General features: G+C 48.5%; 1 protein-coding gene across 1 annotated transcript in view; it reads right to left on the bottom strand.

The window, feature by feature from the left end:
• The window catches only part of LOC119450745 (evasin P1181-like), a 164507-nt gene that overhangs the window by 131284 nt on the left and 11764 nt on the right, over positions 1 to 21459 (bottom strand). The window lies entirely within an intron of this gene.

The following is a 21459-nucleotide window of genomic DNA, read 5'->3' as shown; positions in this document are numbered from 1 at the left end:
GCGTATTCAATCGACAGTTGGGCAGAGTTCGGAAGAAGCGTGTCAAAATGGAGCGTTGGTTCTCGTCCGCACAGAAGATAGAAGGTGAAGTAGTCGGCGGATGGATGGATGGGCCAAATTTTGCATTTGAAACCAATGCCTGGTGGTTTTTTTCAAATGCAGAACGCGACGACGGGGTCATGGCGGGGTCAATAAGTTGGTCACATGGCGCAACTGGTTGGCACAGGTCTGGTGAAGACCTAACAGGTCGAATGAATTCGTAGCAACGGTAATTCATTTATTGCCAGTTGTGGAGAGAGGAAACGTGCAGAAAAACGTAGAGCCAACGCAAAAAAAATTATTTGGCTATCAGTAGGCTGGTAGCATGACTCGCAGACAGCGACAGAAAGACGAATAGTGGTAGATACCGGGTCATAAAAAGCGCTGCCCTACACGGTCATGCGTCCTGTAAGCGCCAAGGTGGTCGGCATTACAGATATCATGCAGTTACTCTAGTACGGCAGCTCGGACACCAGATGGAACGACGAGAAGCAGTTCAGTTCCTGCCCTTGGGGCGTATGTTGCAGCGACATAAGGTGTCAGATAGATGACAAACACGTGAAGTGAATGGTCCGATGAGCCATGATGGACTGGTAAGGACAGTTCCTTTTTGACAGTTGACAAAGTGACAGTTTCCTTTTTTGTGTTTATTCATGTTTAGCCAGTATACATATTCTGCGCTTTTTGTGAATAAACCTTCAGTTGTTAGTGCGCCCTGTGTCTGTCTCGTTACTCGTCGTTTGGTCCCGTGTATATTCTGGCGCTGTCTATTACTTGACCATGATGGACACATCTCTTAGAGATGTGTCCCATCGTTGCTCCTCTACAATGTCGATAAAAGTGGAGTGCGAAAAATGCCAGTCAGTGTCCTTCGTGTTGGCGTCTGGTGTGTCGACTGGGAGCCGAGACGAAGAGTCGGCATCCTAGTGTAGCCGGCGGACTTGTACAAGACAGCGCAGGTTAATTTCCGGAGACGTAGCGACACGGGCTCCGATAGGGATCCTTCAAGCTTTAAAGCCAGCATAGAGGTTGGGGGTCCGGGTTAACAGTGAAAATCTGCCCGTAGAATTGGAGGCGGGATTTCCTGCCTGCCCAAACGAGTTCGAGGCGCTGGAGCTTTGTAATTGAATAATTGCGCTTGGAAGGCGAAACAAGCGGGCTCGCGTATGCAATGATTCTATCATACCACGTTCATGGACCAGTGAGTGAGTACGAACTTTAGTGAGGTCCTGAGGAGAAATAATTAAAGCCAATTAATCCGGTGGCTCCACCTAGGTCGGGGCCGGTAGACAGAGTCCTTCTGCGACGGCCCGGGCCCTCTGGACAGCCTTGAGCTGAGCGATGAGCTCTGTGCTTCTGAGCGCTGAGTCCCAGGAGGACTGGTCAGGAAACTTCGTGCCCGCGTTGGCAGGGCACAGCCAGAGCATGTGTTCGAAGTTGTTGTATTCGTGGCCGCAGTGTGGGCATTCAGTAGGAAGGTCAGGATTGCTCCAGCTTTGTGTTGTTCGTGTGATGTATGTCCTAGTCTACAAGTGTCTGTAAGTGACGACCTGTGCTTTTTTGAGGTTTTGGTGAGGAGGAGGAAAAATTCTTCTTGCTAACCAATGATTTGAAGTGATTTCGTGGTATGATAGGAGCGGGTCTTTGTTGTCTAGATCCCTCCAGGCTGGGTTGAAGCGAGGGGGCGGACCGCAGACGCGGAATGTGAGTTCTCGCGCCAGTTTATGTGCCCTCTCGTTCGGATTACAGTCAGGAGGTCCGGTAAGGTTGCCCATGTGGGCCGGAAACCATGTGATGTGTGGGGACGTGAGGTTGTCTCCTCCCGTTTGTTGGGAGAAGATTTTGTTCACAACTGTAGCTGCTTTCCTAGAGACGAGGGCCACTGAGAAGGTTCTAATGGCTGCAACAAGACGGCAAGTTGGGCCAGTTGGTTGGGATTCATCGTAAGGATCGTAACAGCGCAAATAAGACGGGGACTAAAGGAAGGGAAAATGACAACACGGCGCTTCCTTTTGTCCTTCTCTTATTTGCGCTGTTACGATCCTTACGATGAATTCTAATGGCTGTTCTTGAGTCCGAGTAAATGGCGGAGGCTCTTTTGCAGCTTCGAAGGGCCACCGCGGTGGCCATTTCTTCTGCTTCGTGAGTGATGTTGATAACCACCGTGGCTGCGTTGACGAATGAGCCATGGCAGTCCACCACAGAGACCGCGTAGGCGCCTCGATTCCAATATCTGGCCGCGTCAACCAAGAGGACTTGCGTTTCGTTACGTTTGATGTTGTCAAGGATTGCCTTCGCTCTCGCTTTTCTCCGCCCTTCGTTGTGGATCGGGTGTGTAATGAATTCGGTTCGTGTCTTATTTAACCGGCCGAGGTGTTGCCTCGGGGCAGAAAGAAACAAAGCCAGCTGCAAATTAACAAGCACGAAAACCACACTTTATATAAAAAAACAACATCAAACAATACAGAGCAGGGACAGGATATTAATTCACTGAATCTCGACGTGAGTTGGCTGATGCTATGGTAACCAATTTAAAGTGTGCACGCATCAAACAGCGCGAGGTTCAACACAACGCTCTCAAGCTGAACGCGGTGGACGCGAAAGCTATACAAAGTCCGGGTTCTGCTCACTCAAGTCGTGAAGGAAAGTTCACCGCTGTTAAGTTACTGTTTAAAATGGTGTGGCTGACGAAGGTATGGGAGCGGCACTCACAGACGCTCAAGGACGGCCGAGCCGTGCAGCTGTCTGGCCGTCGCAACGTCGTCCCGTCTCCACAAACCACGAGACGCCACAGGTCGCCGGGAAAGCACTTTGCGTCTGGGTGGAGGCCTCTGGGAGCCCGGGTCCAGGAGCCCGTCAAGCCCGTACCTCCGCACCCCAGCAGCCTTCCTCGAACGGTCCCTGTTTAAGTCGTGCCCGGTAGACACTAGGCCATAAGGGAAACATCGATGCGGTTGGGTGAAGGCCTTGTACGCTTGGGTCCTTCTGGCCGTACGCGCGTACAACTCCGCACCCCAGCAGCCATCCTCGAACCGCCCCGCTGACGTGTCTCTCTCGTCCTTCTCTTCTTCAGATTCCTTTTTTTTTGCGACGCTCGGCGCGCTCGTGCCAAAGCCGCGTGGCACGTCGTCGCTGTCGTCTTCATGGCTCACAAAGCTCGCGCGGCGCCGTAAATTCGCAACTGCTTGATGCTCTGTCAATGACAACTAAGCGCACATCATGACAGGGTGTACGTTCCTTGGGATTGGATCAACGGTTATTGACCTCTTGGCAATAGTGCATAGTTGCGACTTCTCTGGTGGCATGAAGACGGGCTGTATACCTGCTTCTAGTAATATCTCGATGCCCGCCCTTGTGAGTGAGAGCCGACTAATTTGGGCATTTCGCTGTGCTTCAAAAGTTCTGTTGCCGTGTTGTGTAGCCCCGATTGGAGGAGTCGTTCCGTGCTAGTGTTTCTAGGGAAGCTTAGGACCTTTTTCAATCCTGTTCTGATTAGTATGTCGATTTTGTTCAGCTCTGTCTTCTTCCAGTTGAGGATGGGGGCGGTGTAGGTTACGTGGCTGATGAGGAAGGCGTGAAATTCTTTCATGAGGTTGTCCTCTTTCAGTTCGTCCCTTCTGCTGGTGACCCGTGATACGACCCTGGTGAAGTTGAGTGTGCTCTTTGTGATGCGTTTTAGTGCCTCCGCATTGTCATTGCTGTAAGCCCCAATGACCCTGCCCAGGACCTTAATTGTGTTAGATCTGGGGATGTTTCCTCCGTCCCTGGTGTGTAGGTGAACGGGTAGGAAGCTAAGGGGATATCTCTGCCTGGGGCCTTGTTTGCACAGGAGGAGCTCTGATTTGCTGGGGGAGAGCTTCAGTCCCGTGTCTGTAAGGAAAGCTTCCGTGGTGTCCAGCGCTTGCTGTAGGTTTTGCTCCATAGTGCCTAGCTGGCCCCTCGTGGACCCAATGGTGATGTCGTCCGCGTAAATCGCGTGCCCTATCCCCGGGACTTTCGAGAGTTTGTTTGCGAGATCGTTCATTGCGATGTTGAAAAGAAGCGGCGAAAGCACTGACCCTTGCAGGGTACCGATGTTACCTAGCATGTGATTTCTGCTTCTGATTTGTCCGACGTTTATTGTGGCCGTTCGGTTATCCGAAAACGATCTTACAAAATTGTGGAAATCTACTCCGAGATCTTAAGTGGATATTTCGTTCAGGATGTGTTCGTGCCTGACCATGACGAAGGCCTTGGTTAGGTCGAGCGCCAGGATGCCTTTTACATCCCTGGATTTGTTGTCTATGACGGCGCTCCTGATGAGTAGCATGGCGCCTTGTGTGGATAGGGATTTTCTGATGCCTATGAGATTGTGTCGGAATAGGCCGTTTTCTTCAATGTGCTCTCCAATTCTATTGTGTATGACATGTTCCGCGACCTTCCCGAGGCATGACGTAAGGGGATGGGCCTCAGATTCTCTGCATGGAGTGGTTTTCCGGGTTTGGGGATGAGGACTACATTGGCAGTTCGCCATTCGTCCGGCACCCGGCCTTCAGCCCATGCCTCGTTAATTTTGCTCGTAATGATTTGTATGGCTTTGTCATCTAAATTTCTGAGTAGTTTGTTAGTCCATCTGGGCCGGGGGCCGAGCGTCCGTTTAGGTCGTGAAGGGCATGCACAATCTCCGAAACTTCGAAAGGACGATCCAGCGAGAGTTGAGGTGTCCCCTTGTACTCGCGTGTCGGGTCGTCCCACGGGACTGAGTTGCTCTCTACCGGCAGGTAGATGTCGGCCAGGGCGTCAGTAAAGTCCCGCGGACTCGTGCCTTCTTTCGTGTGAAGATGAACGAGCCTTTCGATTGTTAGTCGGGCGTTACTCTTGGTCGGTTTGTTGCTGTCGGCGAAGAGGTTCTTGAGAAGGCTCCACTTGCTTCCCCTTCTCATTTTACCGTCCGCCTCATTACACACCTCGTCCCATTGCTGCGCATTCAATTTTCTAAAGTGTTCTTCGATCTCTTTGTTGATTTTCGTCAATTTAGACCTCAGCCTCCTGTTTAGCTTCTGCTGTTCCCATCTTTGTCTTAGCGCGTTCTTGGCCTCCAGGAGGTGTGCGAGTCTGGAGTCCATGGCTGGTACCTCTAGGTCCGCGCTTATTTCTTTAGTGGCGTTGGCCACCGTAACTTTAAGATTTTCCAGGAGCTCTACGAAGGTTTCTCCTTGTCTGTCCTCGTTATCCCTCATTCTTCTGAAGAGGTCCCAGTCGGCGTAGGTGTACGTCTGGGGAGGAGTGCGTGTGATGTGGACTTTGATTTCTAGGATGCAATGGTCACTGCCAAGGTCCTCTTGCAGGTGGTCCCACGACGCTTCAGCGTTTCCGAGGAACGTCAGGTCCGGGGTGGTGTCCCTCTGAACCGAGTTGCTTCTCGTCGACGGGAACCTTGAGTCCGTGATGAGTTGCATGCCTAGCATGCCTAGGGTGTCCGCGCACTCGGCAAGGTTTCTCGCTTTCCTGTCATTGGTGGCGTAGCCCCAGACGGTGTTGTGCACGTTGAAGTCTCCGGCAACAATTAGTGGCCTGTCCTTGGCTTGCGACGCGGCTGATGTGAGAAGTTTGTTGAAGTTCCTGAGTCTGTCTGTCGGGGAACTGTAGACGTTTAGTATGTAAAGGTTGGTCTTTAGAGCCTGCCTGGGAATAATTTCTGGGAGCATGGATTCCAGGCCTTTCTTGTATGTCGGAGTGACCCTTTCCACAAAGGTGACGTCTTTGCGGATGAGAGTGGCAATGCCCCTGGCTTGTTTGAACTCGGGGTCTAGGGTCGGCCTGGAAACCCTGTACCCCGAGAAGGACATGTTTTGAATGTTTTTTTCCGCTCCGCACTCTTGTAGGATGATTACGTGTGGCTTTTCTTTGCATGACCTGACGAATTGCGTTATCTTAGCTTTCTTTTTGTTGAATGAGTTGCAGTTCCATAGCCAGACCTTGAAAAATTGCGGTGCGTTATCCATTGTAATGGTTTGGCATGGCCCCATTTATGCTGCGCTCACTCATTGGACCTGGTGGCCTGGAGGGTGCGGGCGGGACAGGTGGGGGTCCCAGAGCAGACATGGGCCCTGAGCCCGGTGGGGGGATTATTTTCGTGGTTTTTGGACGTCCATGGGCCAAAACAGTTCCAATTTCATAGCCACTCGCGTCTCCGAGCACTTCAGTTGCAGCGTGTTCATCGAAGTGGGCGGGAATAGGCGGAGTAGTAAGCAGCCTCATTAGGTGAAAGAAGGCTGGGCCTTAATTGAGACCTCAAGAAAACGTAATGTCTTTCCCGGGAAGATCATTCAGTGGGCCGGCTATGTCTTCAAAATATCTGACAAATCGGTGCAAACATGAGCTCAATCCCACAAAGCTTTGGTGAGATCCATGTGGCCTCCAGATGAGTCGACTTGATGCCCCGGATAGTAATTCTGACCGACGTGTAATTTCGAAGAACTTGCAGCCCATCCGAATAAATGCTGACTCAGATGAATGCAAAACGGGTAGATACATTGCAAAGATCGGAGAGAACACGATCAAGTCGCCGAGGTATAACTGGCAGATACACCATTTAAAGCTGTGCAAAAGCATGTCCATGATTTGCTCTGCTTCAGACAAACCATATTCTAAAGTGATAGAGGTCATCAGCAGTAACAAATGCGGTCTGTTCACGGTCCCTTTCATGGACGTTATCCTGCGAGTAACCAGATTGCAGGTCGATTTGGGAAAAAACTTGGAGAACGCTTAAGCTTCGCCTTTAGGAGTGTAACGCAATAGTATTCAAATATCCCTGAGTGCTTCTCACACTTCCCGGCAACTGCAGCTTATGTAACCGTAATGTTCATCTGCCAACGTTATCGGCGAACGCTATGCGCGAAGGCGAGCTTTCTGTTTCTTGTTGTTCTTTCTGGACGCGCGGCTGCATACGCTGCTGCAGCGTATGCGCGGAGGCGAGTGCCATTTGGATCACGTTGCATAGAAGCGAGCGGAGCGTGCCGCTCCCGCTCAGACAGACCTCAAAAGGCAGCTCGAAAACGTGTTTGTGTTTCAGTTTCTGCGTAACAAAATTATGTTTGCTCGTATATTCAAATTACAATCTGACGCTATCACGACTCTGCGTTGTCTGTAAGTCGTACTTTGCGAATTTACTGATGCATTTTACTTTGAGAAATTTAATTAGTTCAGTAACGCTTGTGCGCCACGTGGAGAGCCAGCGTGCTTCAGAATGATTTTTTCCCCTATCGGACAACGCCGCCGACGCCGACACCAACGCCTGCACCGACACCGGATTTGCAGCGACACGGGGCCCTTAACGTTGTCGGGTTAAAATAGGTCGCGCATGAAGGCAGTTCCGTATGTCATCAATACGCCGAAGCAGCATAGACATCTTTTTTGGTGATCTTATTGAGATGTAGATAATCTACGATGAAGTGCCAAGTGTTGTCCTTTGTTTTCGCTAAGACAACATAGGAAGTCCACAGACTTGCGGACGGCTCAATAATGTCATTTGTAGGCATCTTGTCAACGTGTTGCTGAATAACTCTGCGCTCGAATGATGTCCCGCTGTAGGGTTACCGGCGATTTTTGAGTTAAGGGACGCTCGTAGTCGTAAATATAGTAGGTGATGAGCAACTGATGAAGGTCGTTCACTTCCGAGGGCAGAAAATCCAGAGCAATCATGTTTCTGATATCATTGTTCACTGACGGAAAAGACGGTAAAGATCGCCGAAGTAGGATAAGGTGACAGCAATGAAATCTGGAAATCCTCTGCTGGCGACACAGCGGCCCAAGCATTACCTTGGGAAAGAACTTGAGGACAGAGTCCAACGTTTAAGAGAGTCAGACTAGTCTTGTGAGAAGAAGCGGTCACAATTGTGCGTGGTAATGAACAGTTGTGCGACGAAAGGACGCGGGGAGAGGGCAGAACCACATGGTCACCATCCTGTACACTGGGGTAGCGTGGAGGGACAATAGCGGTCAGTGCTAGCGGCGGCAAACAAACTCGGCAAAAGAGAGCTGGTTCTGGACTCTGTCGGAAACGTTTGGTGAAATGGGCAAGTCCACTTCAACCAACCCTTCAATGACAGGGCACCTTTAAGACGTGTTCGCCCCCTGATTATTCGAAAAAATCTGTAGCTTCCACATTGCTGCAGGGAACTGCTGAAACAGTATACGACCCCACGCTCAGAACTTAGAAGCCGAGTGTCTTCACCCACTGGGCTATACACCTACGCTTGCAGATGGTGAACCTATATGCTAACCATATGAATGTGTTGCACCAGCAATACATAACAAATGTCAAAGGAGAACAGTTTCTATGAAGGCTTTGTTTAAATATTTAGTGATGGTGAAATAAAAGCCATCTCTAGGACCGCATGTACAGCCGACTACTCCGGTAGACATCACAAAATTCCGCTTTTACCAAAATTTAATGCAAAGCACGCCACATCCTCGATTGGCTTCTATGGTCGCGAGATGCGCCTTCCGTTGGGGCGTTCCTTCACCGACCGAAATGTCACCGATCTCTGAGGGCTCATGCGCTTCAGGTCGCTCAACACAGACAGATAAGCAGTAACTGAGTTGATAAGGATGATAATGAGTGATGAGGGGTATATGCGTCTCATCACGGTTGATAATGGTTTGCGCGGGTGGATCAAGTGCTAAAGAGTGATAATGGCTTTAAATAGTCGGAGCCATTCTGATAACGTTGATGAGGACCGATAAGGGTCGGATCAAGTTCAATAAAGATAATCAGGAACCGATAAAGGTTGAGAAAGGTTGTATCATGTTTGATAAGGTTTATAAGGACAGATAAGAGTTGATAAGGATCGGATCAATTGCAATAAGGCTGATAGCGACCGATAAGAGTTTATAAGGGTCGTATCGAGTCCGCTAGGGATTATAACGACCGATGAGGGTTAATAAGGGTTTATAATGGTCGGACCAAGTTTGATAAGATTGATAATGACACCGGGCTGCATGGAAATCAGCATGTGGCACAATGCCTAAACATAGCAGGACAACTATGGTGGAGTTTCTGCACAATTTTTTTGCTTCGATCTACTGCTTTCTTTGAAAATGGTTTCTTAGCTGCAAAGACAGGATATATTTCACATTTTATATCACTAGCTAGCCTTTTCCTGATATATTCCCGGAAAGTCTAAAAATTTTCAAATAAAGTGGCGTAGTGCATGCTGACAATTCAATACTGCTCATGATATATGCTCCTTCTATATGTTTTCTTTTTAACGCGATAGCGTTAAGGGCCCTGTGTCGCAGAAAATCCAGCGTCGGTGTTGGCGTTGGTGTGGGCACCAGCGTCCGCGGCCGAGAAAATCATCATCAACCACGCAGGCCCTTCGAATATATTTAGGTACATGTATATGCCACGCCTTCTTATATGATGTCCGGTATATGGGGGTATATTGCCACATCATTCTATCACTAATGTTGCTCATACCTTGTCTTACATTTTTGACACAGCTTTTCCTCGGAATTTTGAAAATGAGAATCCACAAACAAATGCCATGACACAAAACTCCCACAGCACATGCATTTTATGTTAAATCTTCTCAGACTGAAATATTAAAAGTGCGAAAGAGAAACGTAAACCTGAAAATTATGAATTTTGTTTTGGCGCGGTTGTGCACTATCTGCGGGATCGGCAAGAGGCCGCGTTTCTACCAGAAAGCTCGCATTCGTTCATAGCGTTCGCCGTCAGCGTTTTCCGGTTACATGAGCTGCAGTTGTCGCGAAGCGGGAGAAGCAGTCAGGAATATTTGAATGCTATCGCGTTCCACTCTTAAAACCGAAGCTTAAGCGTCCTCCCAATTTTTTTAGTAAGTATACCATGTGTGGAAACTACGTGTTCTTGAAACTGCGTGACCTTGAAAAAACGCTTCAATTTTAGGTCACCTTTATTTTCATGATTGCAATACATAAAGAACACAAAAGACTCCTACTAAAATTTCTTTTGATCCATTATAAACATATTTGTTCAATTTCAGACTAAATACACGGCATTCTGACGACTTCAGAAACTTTAAGAAAATGCCATTTCCCACAGATTTATAAGCAGTACGTTTGATGTTATCGCTGTCTGAATAGATTTTTTTTCGCAGTTTCGCTTAGAGGGGTGTCTGGCGCTGCCATATCTGCAATCTTTCGAACGTGACCCGTAATAAATTACTTACTGTACTATCTCAAAAAGACAAAATATGATATGCTGAAATAGATAAAATACCAGTCATCAATGTTTCACGATGTTGGTCTGATGTCATGTGAAATACATCTCTACATGTCATTCTGGAATACCTGAATTAAAGCATGAGGACCGAGTGGCCCATGCATTCTTAGTGAACGCTGTTCGTAAGAAACGTCCTTCACTCAAAGTTTCTTGATTTTGCGGTAACATTGAATTTGCAATTCCTACGATTATTTCATTATCTTGGCACTTCACAAAAAAAGCAAGCACTTACTGCCCTGATCCGTAACAGCAGGCATCACTTGTGAAGCTGAAAAAAGAACAAACGTTATAGCCTATCCGGTAATACAACACACTAAATTTACTGAAAGACAGTGCGGTCTAATAATAAAGGTCCCGTCCAAAGAAACGTGGACAGAACAAGAATGCACCGGTCTTGTGCGGTCCAGTTAAAATATGTATATGCAGGGTTGAGGAGCCTCAGACATGTTGGTCGATGTTGTTCGAGTTGGTGCCACCGCAAGCGAAGCAGTAGGTGGCGTGTAAATACTGCTGATGCATGTTGAAGCTGCACTCCGTAGGCGACGAGGCGTCACTGGCTAATCCGACGCGAAAGACAACCCATGTGAGGAAACTGCGTCATCACCTCAACAAAATCCCGTGTTGGTGTCTCCGCCACGCTGATAATGCCGAAGCGCTCACTGTCGGCGCTCGATGGTGTCAGGATGCACTACTTCGCTTCACCGCTCCTAGATGGTGGCACCATCTCTTCTGTTACGCGTTCCTCGCGCACGTCACATCCGTTACAGGAAGTTAATCGTGTACAACGGCATAAAACCCTTCTGTGTTAAAAAATTAAGTGAAAAGAAAACGAGTGCTGAAATTCCGCGTTTCTAGGCATGGAGTAAGCGGAGGACTAGGAGATGGAAGGCGATTCAACTTCTAGTTAACGTCCATCAAAGACAATGTCTCCCTGAGCATGTTCGTGGTGAGAATAGCGCGGGGTCACTGCGCACGGCACTGCATCGCGCCACCCCACGCGTCAGGAATGTAGGATGAGCGTCGGACTGCCTAAGGATTTTCACCTCACATCGTCGGGATCGGACTAAATTTTTACACTGCACATACCTTGTAGAACGGCCGAAATTTTTATATTGCAGTGCCCTCAGGATCAGCCTATAGCTTTAGACTGCACTTATCTGCGGGAATGGCCAAGATTTTTTACCCTGAACCATATCTGTCCATATTGACACTGGTATATCAACTCTTATCTGTCCTTATAAACCTTATCAAACATGATAAACCATATTGATGACTGGTATTCGGGATCGACACAGGAAAGAGGGTAGAAACATACCCGATACGGAAAAGTGGGGTTAACTTGCTACGAAAGACATTGTCTTCAAAACGCAACCAGCCTCATCTGCACTTGATATTTACGTAATGAGACGCAAGCTTGGTTGCTTACAGACTTGTTCTTATGAATCATGTAAGTACTCTGCATAATAAGCCTACCGGTCCTTGGGACTTAAGTAGCATATGATCCTATGGCTCTGTAGTCCCTCTGCGTATTATATATATATATATATATATATATATATATATATAATATATATATATATATATATAGTAGAACTTGTTCCTGCCTGCACCACATAACGGGCTACACACCTTTTTATGTACAGCTTGGCTACTACGCACCATTATCCTCGACTCCCTCTTTCTCTCTCTCTCTCTCTCTATATATATATATATATATATATATATATATATAACGGTGAGTAGCCCGTTGTGTGGTGTGTTTATATATATGAACGAGAAGAAAGGGAACCGAAGGGCCCGATTTTCAATAATCATATCATAAGAAGCCAACAATGACAATGGATGGGAAAACGGCTCCGCGGTAGCTCAATGGTGAGACCATCGCACGCGTAATGCGAAGACGTGGGTTCGTTCCCCATCTACGGACACTTGTCTTTTTCATCCGTTTTCATTTCCATTAATTTATCATTTCTTTAATTCAATTATTAAGTACAATTAATTTCCCCTATGTTATTCTTGGTGTCATTTGCTGGCTTCTTGTCTTTATATATATATATATATCATTGGTTAATTGTCGGAGTCATGCGGGAGGTAGTGGCCGAATACTGCACCAGGGAGGCCAATTCCTGTTCTGGTGAGGGAGTGACTTAGTGGGCCTTCCTAGTTTGGTTGCGCCTAAACTAGCATAGCCCCACTAGCTCACTGTAATATATTTTATTTCTTGCCGGTGCCAGGCATCACTTCATGCCTGCAAATCTAGTGAACTGGAGTAGGATTCTAAATTACGACCTTCAGATTTGAGGCCGGGCGTTCTACCTATGCTCCACGACACCACCCTCATGATTCCGACAATTCACCCATGGCCCTCAGTCCCCAGCGGCTGCGGAGCACCTGACCAAGGCGGCGTTGAGCTAGACCTCCGACGTGGCAGAGGGTGCTAAGAGTCTCTGGGTCCGGACATGCCGCCAATGCCGCCAACGACCAAACCCTGGCCGTCCAGAGTGCCCGCGATCGGGCCATCAAGCTCGGCTTGGCGGTCCCTACGTGGGACTAGCCGGGTGGCGCAGGGTCTCCCCTGCTTCTTCTCTGGACCTCAATAAAGTTATTTCACTCACTCACTCACTCACTCACTCACTCACTCACTCACGCTATTTCATCGATTTAGCGGGAGCCCCATAAGCTGCCCCAAAACCTTTCGTCAACAGATGGCGGCGCCCATCGAAGCGACGGCTGTAACCTAGCACCAAACTGGGCTGCATTTGTGGTAACGCGTGAACTTCGTAAGCTAGGAGAAGTGATTGCGGTTATCGCTTTCTGTCAACTAACATGTGTTATGAAGATTTATTCATTAGACGCCGCTGATTTCGAATTCAATTGTCGATTTCATGGCTCGTAGACCTAACACGGATTGACTTGGCTAGGTGAAGGTAGGTAAAGTTGGTTACTCAAAACTAAGCGCAACAAGTTGCTTGCTGCTAATAGGATAAGTTCTGAATTGTAATTAAACGCGAAAACCCGGAAATATATATTACTCTTCTTATCATAAAATGGTATATTTTATCTTAATATTTATAACAACTTTTCTTTGACGCCGTAGTCAGGCTGCAAGCGCATCGCGCTATCCGCAAACGCAAAGCGCCTAAAACTCTTCACTCCTGCATGCCCCAACGCTAACACACGCAAAGCTCTTTGGGGCCCCAAACTTTGGGGGCCCCTATTCTAAAACTTTATAAGCACATCAACATGGTTTGTTTGTTTTTTTTGACAGTAACCGGTTGTCACAGCATAATCACTGTTATGAATTTGTTGTTTACCTTTGCCCTTTGCGCGTCGTCGCGGCTTTTACCATTTCGAGCGAGTTACGTTCGGAACGTGCTGGTCACCGAAAACGATTGCGCGCTTCTTACAATGGTGTGCCGTTTTGCGCAGTAATCTTTTAAAGCTTCGCTTACAACGATTTAAACAGTGAGTGGCATGTGTTGTCTGACACTTTATTTTAACGCATGTTCTTGCCGTGCTAGAGACCTAAGATGGCGGCAAGGTTGATGTAAATGGACAGTACATAGAGCATGTACCAGCTAACGCGGGCCAAGCTAATTGAAAAAAAAACGAAAACAAGATAGGACGATGATACAATTGACTCGAGATATCATAGCACGAAATACTTGTTTTAGCTTGTAAAAAAAAAAAAGCCGTGAGCACGTCGCAAATCGCTGGACAGCTGAACTTCTAGGCCGCAGGCAGAGATGACGTGAGAGATCGATGATGCTAAACATTATTTTGCGTTCACGACAGCTAAAAAGCACAATTCGTAGTTATTATTACTATAAATAACTAAAAATAACTTAGTACTATCTCCCATAATATAAAAGTACTGATTTCGCCCTCTGCAGCGATTCGCTGGAACTTAAGAGCTTCCTGGGCCAATCAAAAAGTGTTCTCTGCAAGCACGATGTCGCTGTTGTTGATGTCAAGGGCCGACCATCACGTTGCACGGACATTTTGTTACGATGGGTTGTGCAAAATAGGATTGCTGTAGTCGAATGTGAAAATGTATACACTGTAAGGAAGAAGTGCGTCGTGTAGAGCTCCGCAGCCGGATCACCAGCGCTACTGAAGTGGGGCTCGGGCTCGACGCTGTTCCTGGTGCGCCTGGCTAAACCTACGCTGTTGTGTCTTCTTGTCGGCGTCCTTCGTGTCGTCCACAGCCGTGTTAGACTTCCTTGTCATATTTGGTGGAGGTTTGTTGGGTATCCTGTAATCCTGGAATTGCGCAGCCGGATCCTCCCTGTCATCATGACCTCCGCAAGCGCCACGAGCTTACCACCACCTGCTCCCCAGTCCTCCGTATGTCCCCGCACACTCCGTCAGCGGGACCCTCCCATATTTAGCGGTGCTGATGGCCACGACGTTGATGACTGGCTATCCTCATACGAACGCGTGAGTCTTAACAACAAATGGGATGACACCACTAAATGGACCACCGTCCCTTTTTACCTCACCGGAATTGCCCACTTGTGGTTTCGCAACCACAAAAGCGAAGTCCCAAGCTGGACTGTGTTCAAGACAAAGTTCAGCGAGGTCTTCGGCCGCCCTGCTGTTCAAAAGCTTCGTGCCGAACAGCGTCTGCAGTCGCGCTCTCAGCATCCTGGTGCGACCTTTACGGGCTACATCGAAGATGTCCTCGATCTCTGCAAACGCGTCGATGCATCCATGACTGAGGGCAACAAAATCAAACATATACTGAAGGGCATCGACGAGGACGCGTTTCAGATGCTGATTTCAAAGAGCCCCTCTACTGTTGCCCAAGTTATTGAACTCTGCCAAAGCTATGACGAACTCCGCCGTCAACGCCTCCTCACCCGCCGTCCTGTTCCCCGTCAGGAATCGTTGTCCGGCTTCACCTCTCCTTTTCACGATTCCAACCTCCTCTCGCAGTTCAAGGCTTTCGTCCGGCAAGTTGCTCGCCAGCTCTCCCTTATCTCCAACCCGCCGGAGTCCAGTTCGTCCCTTAGTCCGACCCTACGACACGTTATAGAATATCAAGTGTCCGAGGTCCTTCCTCTGGATCGGGCGCCTCAACTAACCGCCCCACTGACTTACGCCGATGCAGTCGCACGACCACGCCCACCGCCGTTCCGGGCTCCGCCTCCGATGCCTAGCCCTGTTTTACCTCCACGCCACCACGACCTCCAGTCCATCGAGCTATTAATCCCTGGCGCACAGCGGACAATCGGCCCATCTGCTATTCGTGTGGTATACCCAGACACGTTGCACGCCTGTGCCGCCTCCATCCACTTCATCCACGTGACGACCCACGCACAGCAGCGTACGACCATCCGTTGTCTTACGCTCCAGACCACGAGTTACCTCTTCCCCGCCTTAGCCTTCGCCCAGTTTCTGACCGCCGTTCTCCTTCTCCTCGTCGTCGCTCGCTCTCCGCGATGCGTCGACGTCCCTCTACCGCTGACACGGAAAACTAAGTGGCGCAGTTCCCGAGGCAAGAACTGCGTCATCGTCGCACCGCTCAAGCCCTCTTCTTTCGCCGCCCAACGTTATTGATGTCGCTGTTGAAGGTGTCTCTGTCCTTGCCCTCATTGACACAGGTGCCGCCATATCTGTGATTGCCGACAAACTATGCCGCTCAATACGAAAAGTCACGACGCCTTTCTTCGGTCCATTACTCCGCACGGCCACAGCACAGCACGTCCAGCCGGTGGCTGCGTGCACCGCCAGACTTGAAATTCAAGGAGTGCTCTACATCGTCGAGTTCGTCGTTCTTCCCCACTGTTCCCACGATATTATTTTAGGTTGGGATTTTCTCTCTCGTCACCAAGCTGTCATTGATTGCTCCCGTGCAGAAGTCGTCTTCTCTTCGCTTGGCAATGCCATATCTGACGACGTTTCACTTTCCTGCACCAAGTTATCCCTCACTGACGACATTCAGATCCCTCCGCACGCATCCGTTCTGGCACCTGTATCCCGTTCCATTGCCTCCGACTCTACCGTACTCTTCACACCTTCCACTGTTTTCGTTCGTCGCCACATCTCACCACTCCTGACCGCGCTGCTTGGCCTTCACGCAGGTGCTACTCACCTTCCTGTCTACAACCACTTCCCATTCCCGATTACGTTGCTTCGCGGTGAATCTCTCGGCACTGTGGAGCCTTACGACACAATTACCGCGTTGGAACTTCCTAATGGATCGTCCGAGGTCAACACCCTCTCCGGTAGTCCCGTACCTGCCACATCGCCTGAAGACGTTTTCAGCCACGTCATCGACAACGCCCCAAGCAGCGCCATGACCTCCTCCGTCTCCTCGACAAATTTCGCCCTGCTTTTGACAGCCATAGCACTTCTCTGGGTCGAACGACGACTTTATGCCACCGGATTGACACCGGTGCTCACTCACCGCTACGGAAGCGACCATACCGCGTATCTTCCTTGTCATAACACAAATAAAACTGCAAATAAAAATGGCTATATTTGGCAAGGAATTTTTTTGCACTTTTTTCTGTTTGGCTACATTTGGGCCACAAATTCTCTAGCTTTTGGCTACGCCGCCTTGTCGGACGTGGCAACAAGGCTCGGAGATTTTCGATGAGATCAGAACGGGAAACTCGTCGAGCAGCGTCGGAAGTCTTTACCTGCTTTTAGCCTCGCAACGTTTTTATATAAATACGCATTTCGTGACGCAGCTAAACGTCGCCTCCCCTCCCTCCCTCCCGTCCCCCCACGGCCTTTTGCACAACGGAAGAAGTCGCGTTTGCTCTCCACCGTGCGTTCGCTCCCCGTCAAAAGCGCGCGTCCCTCGCACATACAGCATACGGCGCGCGGCGACGATTTCATCGCCATTGGACTCCATATGGAACCTCACGGCGACACCGATGGCAGAAATTCGCTTGGAGTGTCCATATAATTGCTATCGCAATAAAACAAAAGAAACACTCTCCTGGCAGGTGCGCCCCCTCGCATACCCTTTGTTACCATTAGAATCCTCTCCCCTACATACCATTGGCTGCGTCGTTCCTAACTTGTGGACACTACTGAATGGACACTTGTTCACGTGTGGGGTACTCACAAAGTACCAACTTCGTGTATCTTCCTTTTTCTATTTTTTTGACACCACTGTATGCACGCGCAAGTTTGTAGTCAGAGTATAGCGCCACTGTATGTGCGCCCAAAGTTTGTAGTGACGTTGATTTCCCTCTCTCTCCTACTTACGTTGAGTTTCACATGAGTCAATATACGTCTTGGCTTGCATGACGTCACTAAATATGCACGCGCTTGTGGTGATAGACCAGGTACCAGTTTTATGTGTGTATATTGTTCGTAATTGCGCATAAGCTGTGCCTGCTCCTAGCCTTATTCTTGCAGCAAATGCCGCAGCAAGCAGCAACGCTAAAGCTCACGTCTCACCCTAATGGACGCCGCAAATTATTTGTGTGTGATTATTGAACATGGAATAAAATTTGTGTTGTGACCTGTAGTCTTAGCGCTAGCCTAGCTCGTCCATCTTCGCGGATGTGCTATAATTATGTATATATGTCCTCTCTGAATATTTAGAAAAGCGAAAAACTGGTTCATCACAAATACTTTAGGAGTTTCAGTGTCTTGTGTTAGAATGCATCATCGCGTTCTAACGGGCATGACCATTGTTTACTTTCTCGTCCTGTGTCTCGCGTTTTTAGTATACTGTTAATGTACGTGTACCGATAAGCTTAAAACAATATGCTGCAGTGAGTAGTGCGGTGGCGTAGCCCCACGGTAAACATGAAATACGCTGTTAGGAGTACATCTGTTTGTTTTTCACAAAATATAGTGCTAGAATTTTGTAAGAGTAGTGGGAAGCGTAAAGTAGGAAGCTATTGGAAGTATCGGCCAATGTCTTTGAGATGCCTGTGCTTCTACGTGCTTGAGCACATTCTCTTAAAGTGGGGCTGAAAACCCCCTATTACCAAAAACCTATGCAACTAGAACAGATGTTATGGCTCCTTTACTAGAAATTAAAGCAAGCATACCAATCTCGCAAGCTAGTCATATACTTGACCTGTATTATTTCAATGATAGACTATGCTAATATGAGCCATTTCAAACTAGATTATTCGACCAAAATAAGAAAGTGCACGAACACTTGAAGGCGCATTCATAATCTGGTACTCCCGAAGGTATTTTATTAGCAAGAGTTTTATGCTTTCATGAATTGCTTGCATTGGCCCAATACTCAAAACACGGGAGACCGATTCGTTTTCTAGCTGTTGAAACGTTGCTTGAGTGTCAATAGCATACTGCATGTTGCTCTGAGGGAACTTTTTGATCATTGACAATACTGACACCTGTACTTATTTATCCTCTTTCCTAGGAATGTATCTCACCCACGAACTTAATGTTGCTGCTTAGATACATAAATTCCGCTTAATTACATAATTAGTCGTAAATAATTAATTAGCTCCTCAAATGTTATAATTATATTAAGAGTGTCAATGAGAAACTGGTAGAGCAACATGAAAAGCTCCCGATACAGCTTTGTGGTTCTCAATATTCGCTACTTAAAGGTGTTTTTCCGAGCGTGAAATGAATGAATGAATAAAACATTTATTGAAAAATATATGTTGCAGTAGTAATTGCTCGAGAGGGTCGGGCGCGTCCCCATTCCGGGACTTCGTTGAACAGGGCTGCCACCCGCGCCGGCTCCACGAGGTTCCGCTGGTCCTCGAGAGCCGGGCTGGACAAGGCCTCCTCCCACTCCTCCCACGTCGGCTGCGTAATATGTGCTATTCTGCTATTAGCTTGGCAGGACCAAACCGTGTGGTACAGGTCAGCCTGGCCACCACAGAATTTACATGTAACGTTAAAATGTTCGGGATCTAATTTGGCCAGCACGGCCGGGCCGTCTGCCGTAATACATAGTTTGCAGCCTGCACAGATGAGCCTCTTCTACTTTACTAAGTCGCTTAGCGGGATGAGGTAGTTTGCCTTCGCAGGCGATATAGTTGCAGCATATCTGCGTATGGTGTAATCGGTGTTGGTAATTGAATTCCCCGGCCTGAGGGGTCGGTAGACAGAGCCTGGGGAAGGAAGGCTAGGGCCGAGTTGTGTGCCAACACGTTTCCGGCTACCCCCTGGTGACCCGGCACCCAGACGAGCTGCTTTCTCGTGGCTTGTGTTCGTGCCTGCCATATAATGGCGTGAGCTAGATGTAAAATTGGTCCTCTCATGTAGTTCCTATATGCGACCTTAGAGTCGGTAAGTATATAGTCCGCAGAAGAATGCGTTGCTGCGGGGGCGATTGCGGTTTCTTCTACAATCGATACATCCGAGCATCTTACTGATAGGACGTCCACAACCTGATTTTGATGGATGACTGCTACTGTGGAAATCCCTCCCACTGGACCCGCAGCGTCAACGAAGTAGGCTCCCTGTGCGCTGCTATAGCGTTCATTCAGGGCTTTAGCTCGAGCAGCTCTTCTTCCTTGGTGGTAATCTGGGTGCATGTTGCGGGGCAAAGGCAATGTCAGGAAACAGCACCGCCATTCACGGGGTATGTCTTGCCTGCCTTACACAGGAGGAATGGAAATGTAGAGATCATCCAGGACCTTCCTGCATGTTTTGGTAGTGCTCAGACGCATAATTTGGTTTGTGAGATGAGCCTCGATAAGCTCCTCGGCCGTGTTGTGCAAACCTAATGTGAGAAGCAAGCCGCGAGGTGGATGCTTTAGGTGGTTAATTTAGTGCCTTCTTGTAGACGTTACGGGTAAGAACATCTAATTTGTGTAGGCAACATTTTCGTAACTGAAGGTAAAGGGTGCTGTAAGTTATCCTGCGTGTGACGAAAGCCTGTATAAGCCGTGGGATGTCGTGTTCCTGCAAGCCGCGGTTCCTGTTGGCGATTCTGGAGATCATATGCGTGATTTTCTCGCACGTGCCTTGTAGGTTGGTCAGTGCGGCCGCGTTGGCCCCGTTGTTGCTGAATGTGACTCCGAGAATCCGGATTTTGTCTCGTTCAGGAATGGGAGTACCACGTACCTGAATGTTAACCGCTGCCGTGTCTCCCTTCATCCGGAACAGCCGCATTTCAGATTTCTCAGGTGCGCACCGGAGGCCGCATCCTTCTGCTTGGTCTTGTACCTCGTCGATCGCCATTTGGAAAGCTTCTTCGATTTGTCCTAGATTTCTGCATGTAGTCCAGATTGTGATGTCATCTGTGTATAGTGCGTGTTGAATGTGCGGTATGGCATTGAGCTTTCCTGGGAGCTGCATGAGTGCTATGTTAAAGAGCAGCAAGAAGAGGACGGCTCCTTGGGCGTCGCTCTAGTGCGCAAGCTTGTTGGTGCAGACCTAATGTGTCCAATTTTGATGATCGCCTTGCGACTGGTTAAGAATTTCCTGATTAGAAAGTTATTCTGCAACAGTCCGTTCCCTGCAGATGATCTAATATTTTCAAATGCTGGAAGTGGTCAAATGCCCCCTTGAACTCCAATGCGAGAATGGCCCTGTGATTATTTGCTGTTATGTTCTATAACTTCTCTCTTCAGATGCATGCAGAACCTCTTTTGTAGATAGATGAGTCCTGAACCCGAACATTGTGTCGGGGATGAGTCCACGGTCCTCGAGATAGGTGGGTACTGCTTTCTCCATGAGTTTACCCGCACATGACGTGAGGGATATGGGGCGGAGGTTATTGATGTTAACTTCTTTGCTTATTTAGAGATGAAGCTGACCTCTGCCGTTTTCCAGGCTGTGGGCGAGGTGCCGGTTCGCCAGCACTCATTGATGTAGTTTGTGAGGCTTTCAAGCATCTCAGCCCTGAGATTAGCCAGGATCCCGACAATTATTTTGACGCCACCGGGCGTCGTACCTCACCTCATGACTTTGAGTGCAACCTGGATTTCACCGGTGCTGAATTCGCGATCTAGTTCCTCGTTTTCGGTGCCGGTATATTCTTGCTCAGGCTCGTTATCTTGGGTCCTGCATAAATATTTATCCTGAAGTGCTTGAATGAGCTCCTAGTTTGTGGCCACGAAACCGTGAGGTGTCCGTTTCAAGTTCCTCTGTTGTTCCCGCCTTGTATTGTTCGGTTTGATGAGGCATCTTAGGAGGTTCCATGCTGTCTTCGTATGCAAGTTACCATTAAGGAAGCCGCACTTGGCAAGCCAGTTGTCCCGGGCCAG

The sequence above is a fragment of the Dermacentor silvarum genome, chromosome 4 (genome assembly GCF_013339745.2).
Source record: "Dermacentor silvarum isolate Dsil-2018 chromosome 4, BIME_Dsil_1.4, whole genome shotgun sequence".
Lineage (NCBI taxonomy): Eukaryota > Metazoa > Arthropoda > Arachnida > Ixodida > Ixodidae > Dermacentor > Dermacentor silvarum.
This window is presented reverse-complemented; position numbering and strand designations above follow the sequence as displayed.